Source organism: Coenobita brevimanus, chromosome 26 (genome assembly GCF_032717465.1).
Source record: "Coenobita brevimanus isolate Jiangsu-jjx chromosome 26, ASM3271746v2, whole genome shotgun sequence".
NCBI lineage: Eukaryota > Metazoa > Arthropoda > Malacostraca > Decapoda > Coenobitidae > Coenobita > Coenobita brevimanus.
The window spans coordinates 31,354,966-31,361,911 of NC_136979.1; positions in this window are offsets into that span (position 1 = coordinate 31,354,966).

Here is a 6,946-nt window from a genome sequence, read left to right on the forward strand (position 1 = left end):
ATCCATATGATCTTGATCTTTGACCTTTTGACCCTGCTGACTTAATTGGATCATCGCTTTTCATACTGTATGACTGACAAAAGTTTGGTCCAGTTCCGTCGAGGGGTTATGGAGATATCACACCCACACCTATATGACCTTGGCCTTTGACCCCTTGACCTTACTGACCAAACTGTTTCATTGTCCCTTCATACTGCATCACTGACAAATGTTTGGTGGAATTCCGTCCATGGGTTTAGGATATCGTGCCCATAACCATATGATCTTGACCTTTGATCCCATGACCTTGCTGGCCCAATCAGTTCGTCATCCCTTCATATTGTATCAGTGACAAAAGTTTGGTCGAAATCCGTCGACGAGTTCAGAAGATATCGCACCCACAAGGATAAACCAAAATGACCCCACATGACCTTGACCTTTGACCCTTTGGCCTAATTGGCCTTAGCAGGTCATCATCTCCTCATACTGCATCACTGACAAAAGTTTGGTGCAAATCCATCGGTGGGTTCAGGAAATATTGCACTCAGAAAAGTGTTAGACTCATAAACGCACCAACCCCCACACCCACTCATGGACGGACAGACAGACCTGTAAGTTAATAACTCCTCCTCCATTACCTTGTAAAGATCTTATTACCTCTCTTGCGAAATCTGCTGCCAAGAGATCAGGTGTGCTAAGCCGACTCTGTGCCTTGTTTACTCCCACACAGCTGTTGATTATATACAAGGGTTTTATTCGCCCCTATGTCCAGTACAACTTTCATTTGTACGGGGTTCCCCATATATAGATCTCAACAGAGTGAAGGCAAAGGGTTTTTTGTCTCATTAACTCCCCTCCTCTTACTCCCTTCTACCAGTGTCTCTTTGCTGCAAGGTTGCATCTTTATCTCTTCTCTGCTACTACGTCAATAAGTCACTACTGTTCTAAACTTGCAGCTTGCATCTCCCCTTCATTACGATGAGCGCATAGCACAAGACTGGCAACATACTTATTCCATTTCTTTCCAACTCTCAAATGCAGAGTTAACTCATACTCCCAGCCCTTCATGTATGTAGCAGGTCAACTCTGGAACTGTCTTCCTCTGTCTGTATTTCCTACTCCCAGTGACCTCCAGTCTCTTAAAGGCAATGAATCCGTCCATGATGAACGAATCTTTAATTTGGTTCTTTTCTTTTTCTTGCAGGGAACAGTCTTGCAGGTTTCTAGACTTTGGTTCCTTCTTCCTTGTGTGAAAAAAAGAAAAACCTGTACACCAATACGTTTCAGAAGAATCCTAGATCATTTTTGTTCAGTAATATCTATGCAGTTCAGCTCCAGTAAACTACTACTTTTTTTTTTTTTTAATAACAGAACAGAGGAAGGAAAAACAAATGAATATAAAATATAATCCATACACCAGATTACTGGTGTCCTCTGTTCATAAAACACCTGTAACAGTTAGACTTGAACAGCTGTAGGTTGAAGTTTGGAGGGAAACAACTCTGGGGAAGCGAGTTCCAAAGAGATGCAGTTCGGGGAATGAAAGAATTCTGAAAGGCAGAAGTTCTGCAATATGGCTGAGTGACATGCCAGTCATGAGCGCTGCCAGATGCCCGTGTAGCACGGAGGACGGCATGAAGAGGTGGCATCATGGACACAACTTCATCTGAGCATTTGCCATAAAAATATCTTTAAAATAATGCAAGGGAGGCAACATTCCGTCTTGTCGGAGAGGTAGTTTATCTATAATAGCATGGTTGTTAATAATTCTACCAGCTTTGTTCTGAATTTTGTCTAGTTGTTTTAATGCAACCTCTCCACATCCATTCCACAAGGGTGACCAATATTCAAGCTGAGAGTGCACATGACTCATAAATTATAGCTAACTGCTCGTCAGTGAAGACCTTATGGACTCTGTACAATAATCCAAGTTTCTTTGAGGCCGTTTTAACAAGTGATCTAACATGAGAGGTCCAGCTGAGGGCACTGTTAAGTGAGACGCAGAGAATTTCAATACTTTTGGAGATGGGAATATTTGTAGCATTGAAGGTAATATACGAATCTGGCAATATCTGTCTATTAGTATATTGTATATATTTAGTTTTACTAGCATTAAATGAGACAAGGTTGTTTTGTCCCCATTCACTGATCGTAGATAGGTCTTGATTTATGGAGATGGCTGTACTGAGTTGAGAGGTAGAGATATTAGACTTTATAAATGGATGTCTGAGTGTGAATGAACTATGTAGTGTTGAGTCATCTGCATATAAATGGATGGGATTGTGGTTGACAGATAAGAGATCATTAATTTGAACCAGGAACAGGGTTGGCGCCAGAACTGATCCCTGTGGCAAGCCAGCATTAACTGAGTGGAAATTGGAATATACATTATCTACTTTTACTCTTATTTTCCTGTCACTGAGATACGAGGAAATCAAAGGAACAAAAGACGTTAGCCCATAGCAAGAGAGTTTGGACAGCAGGGAACGGTGCCACACTCTGTCGAAAGCTTTAGAAATATCAAGGGGTACTGCATGAGTTTCTCCAAGTAGGTCAATTGATTGATGGGTGGTATGAGTCAGGAGATTCAGTATGTCAATGGTGGATCTTTCGTGGCGAAAACCATATTGTCTATCACTAATTAAATTGTTGGATTCAAGATGTTTGACTATGTGCTTATTTTGAATAAAGTTTCAAATACCTTACCAAGAGAAAATGTGACAGCTATTGGTCTGTAATCAGAGGGGTCAGAGGAACTTCCTTCTTAGGAATTGGGTGGATATTGGCTTCTTTCCATGAATTTGGGAATAAAGAAGTACGTGTGCATAGTCTGAATAATTTAGCTAGAACGGACGCAAGTTGTGGGGAACACTTTTTCAAAACAATTGGAGGAATTCCATCTGGGTCTAGTAAATTGTCTAGGATGGATTGTATGTATCTTGTCTGTATTTTAAATGGAACAGTTTTGGAAGAGTCAAGTTCTAGTACTGGGACGTTCTGGCTGGCATCCTCTATGGTAGAATTTCTGGCAAATGTACTGGCAAAAATATTTGCTTTCCCATGTGGGTCATTTGTAATGTTGCCATCTGAAGATTTTAGTGGGGAATGGATGATGACTTACTTATTATTGGAAGAATTAAGCGTTGACCAGAATACTCTATAGTCATTAGGGTCGTTAAGTAGTTTTGATGCTTGCTTTTGAAGACGTTTGATTTAGCTAGATTTATTACAGCTTTTGCATGATTTCTAGCAATTTTAAATTGAGTAAGTGATTCAGATGTTTTTTATTTTAAATAAGAGTTATTTGCTAATGACTTTTGGGCTGTTGCTCTGGCACAGTTGCCATCAAACCATTTTGGAGAGTTTGATCTTTTACTGAACTGTTGACTTGGTATAAATAAATCCATACCAGCTAGTATTAAGTCGCAAATGTGGGACTAGGTAGAACTGGGATCACTATAGAAGAAAGACTGCCATGGAATGTCAGCAAGATAATTACTAAATCCATCCCAGTTTGCCCTATCAAAGTGCCATCGAGTCACTCAGACAGGTTCAGAATGGGAAGGTGTGGAGGGGTTAACTAATGAGGCTTTGATGAGATTGCGGTCAGAGGATCCAAGTGATGACAGTACCTCTATCCTGTATTGATCTGGATTATTTGTCAAAAATAAATCCAAGAAATGGGCATTATGGTCAGGATTATCAGGTATTCTGGTTGTTGCATTACCAGCTGGGTGTGATTAAACGATTCTGCAAACAGCTTGCATTCTAGACCAGCGTCGTCAGTCCTGGCAAAATGCAGTATCCATTCAACATTATGTGTGTTAAAATCACCCAAAATGGTATTTCGGTGCTAAGGGCAAGGTTAAGGTTACTCAGCTGTGTGGATATGGAATCAAATACACTGGGTTCCGAAGAAACATTGGGGGAGCGATAGACTACACAGATATATTTGGTAATCTATTGACAATTTTGTTTATACAATGAGTAATCAAAACTGGATGAAGTGAAGTTTAAAATTGTGTCAACTGCATACTGGGATCTGATATAACAACGTGTGCTGCCCTTGTCACAGAAGTTTGTGAGGAGATGGTAACCGGGAAAACAAAATGGGGATATTTTAGTAGAGGATGATATTTGTGGTTCTGTGAGGAAAAGGGCCAAAGGTGATATGGACTGAAGGAAAAAATGAACTGGTTTAAATTTGTGCTAAGGCCGTGGATTTTGGTGAAGAATAAGGCCACACTTTTACTTCTCTGCGGACGAGCATTACCGGAAATTGCAACAGTCGCTGCTGGCACAGTCGCTTGATGGCGACCGGGAGGACCCTGTGCCGCCAGCCCTACCCTGCCGGTGGTGGCAATCCGAGATACCACCTCATTTGATAGTAACACTGCAGCAGCCACTGCTAAGGAGTGAAAAGAAGGTGTGATATGTTATGCGCGTGTAGTGTGGTGTAGACAGTTGAAAGTAGAGGTATGAAGAGAGCATGGTGGTCTACTGTGTGTGTAAATGAATGCACTGAAAATGTTCAGCAAAGGGAGATGGTCAGGATCAAATCCTGAGGGCGGGTGAAACGGGAGCTCCAGCTCTCCCTATCAACAGCTTGTCATCCACCTCGGGAGTATTGCCCTGTTCGACTGGTGCTACAGTCTACTCCTCTACTATTATCATTATAATAATCCAACAAGTTACCACGTAATATCCTATTTCATCTTATATATAACACTGTCCCCCTCCCTCGCTTCTATATGAGCCTCCTCAGCCCTCGCGTGACAATTCCTTCTTCCTGTCCTTCTCCCCCATTCCCTTTGTTGTCTCGCTTCTTTCCTTCTTTATTCCCCATATCTATTCCTCTCATGAGTCATCTCGTCAAGCAATATCCCACCTTTCCCCCTTGTTCTCTCACCTCCTCCTCTTTCCTTTTCTTTGTGCCCCTTCCACTGTGGCATAGCACTTTCTGAGAACGGCCAAAGACTCATTTACCATCATTAATTAATACGGCCTAATACAGACGTGATCCTCTTAGCACAGTGGCCGGACCCCGCCATAAGGACTCGAGGGGACCTAGAGGGTCATCACTGCCTTCACCACTACTGCTTCATCATCACTGCTAAAATCCCCACCAGTCCAGTCCACAGCTTTGCCAGTGCTGCTTCAACCCTTTACTTCACTAGCCAACCATTTCTTAACTCCCCACTGCTGTCTTTGGCCCTCCTGCTTCCTACATTCCTCGCTCTCATCATTCCAGTTAATGTGAATGGACTTCCTGCTTGTGTCAGGTAACGGCTGAACCTTTGTTCAACAGAAATCTTCTTCATGCGGAATTTACTTCAAAATATATTAGAATACGAGGGCAAATGACTCCGCACGTTGGTGCGGTAAAGAGCTGGATACTGGAAACCCAGTTCCACAATAGGTACTATACCTACTAAGCCTTTCTGTTTCGCATACGTTAAACACACTCGGATTCTGCAGCGAGGCATGGATGGCTTGATGTAACCGACGTCTCGAATACGTATTATGTTCTGTACATAGCAACACTGCTCGTTCTGAATGGTGGATATTGAAATTATCATCAGTTGGTGTTTGTAACTACATATAGTATTATTGCTCTTGTTGCTTATTTCCATCCGAACTAAAACTTGATTTTTGTTTAATCATCCTGTAAGCTCTGCCCCACCTATATCCGCTGTGATCTGTGCACATATTAATCACTAAACTAACACCATGCCTGATAAATATGTTTGTAGGGTTCAAACTTCCTTAGCTAGTTACAGATTTCATTTAGCTCAGAACAACGTGAGTTCATTCCATAAGTACACATAAAACAGGAGTATCATCAGGATAATACAGTAGAAGCTTAGGGTAGCGAGATTATATATATATATATATATATATATATATATATATATATATATATATATGGAGCCTCTGTGGTACAGCAGTAAAGTGTGCGTTTTCGTACACTGAAGAACGAGGGTTCGCGCCCTGTCAGGATAAAAAAAACTTTGGGAGCGTTCTTCTGGCCACGTACTGCACTGGGGGACACAAGGGGTGTTGTGGTTGAACCAGTGTCACATACTGTAAAGTATGTTCGCACCCAATAGGCTTGCGCGGGCCGATTACACTTGGTTCACAGACTACACACACATCCAAAGCCATTCCAACACAACAGTTACACTTACAAGCACTTCTCACCCTAGATACAATCTCAGCTAGACAGCCTAAGCTACTTGGGAGAGATACATTGGCTGTATCGTCCCCACTGCGGTAGAGATAGGCCGGTTCTGCAGTGGACACTCAAACGGCTGATGAGATGAGATTATATATATATATATATATATATATATATATATATATATATATATATATATATATATATATATATATATACAGTATATATATATATATATATATATATATATATATATATATATATATATATATATATATATATATATATATATATATATATATATATATTCATCAGCCATTGCAAATCCCCTGCTGAACAAAGGCCTCCCCCAGCATTTTTCATGAATTCCTTGCGAGTCAATCTCTGCCACTTTTTGCCTGCAAACTTATCTATCTCATCTCTCCACCTCCTGTGTGCCCTTCCCCCTCCCTTTTTTTTTTTTTTGGGGGGGGGGGCCTATGCTTACAATCTCATGGAGTCAAGTCAGTCAGCCACTTGCTCCATTTGTCGTCTCTTATTCTTGCTGCATGACCTGCCCACCTCCATTTCTGTTCTTTTATAACATCTCTAACGTCTTTGACTTCAATCTGCTCTCCCACCTAAGTTGATCTATTCCTGTCTCTAAAAATTATTCCCAAAAGTGATCTTTCCTTTGCCCTTTGAGAACGGATTAGTTGATTTTCCATCGATTTTGTCAGTTTCCAGTTCTCACAACCGTAAGTCATAGCTGGAATTATACATTCGTTATATATTTTTCGCTTCGTACAT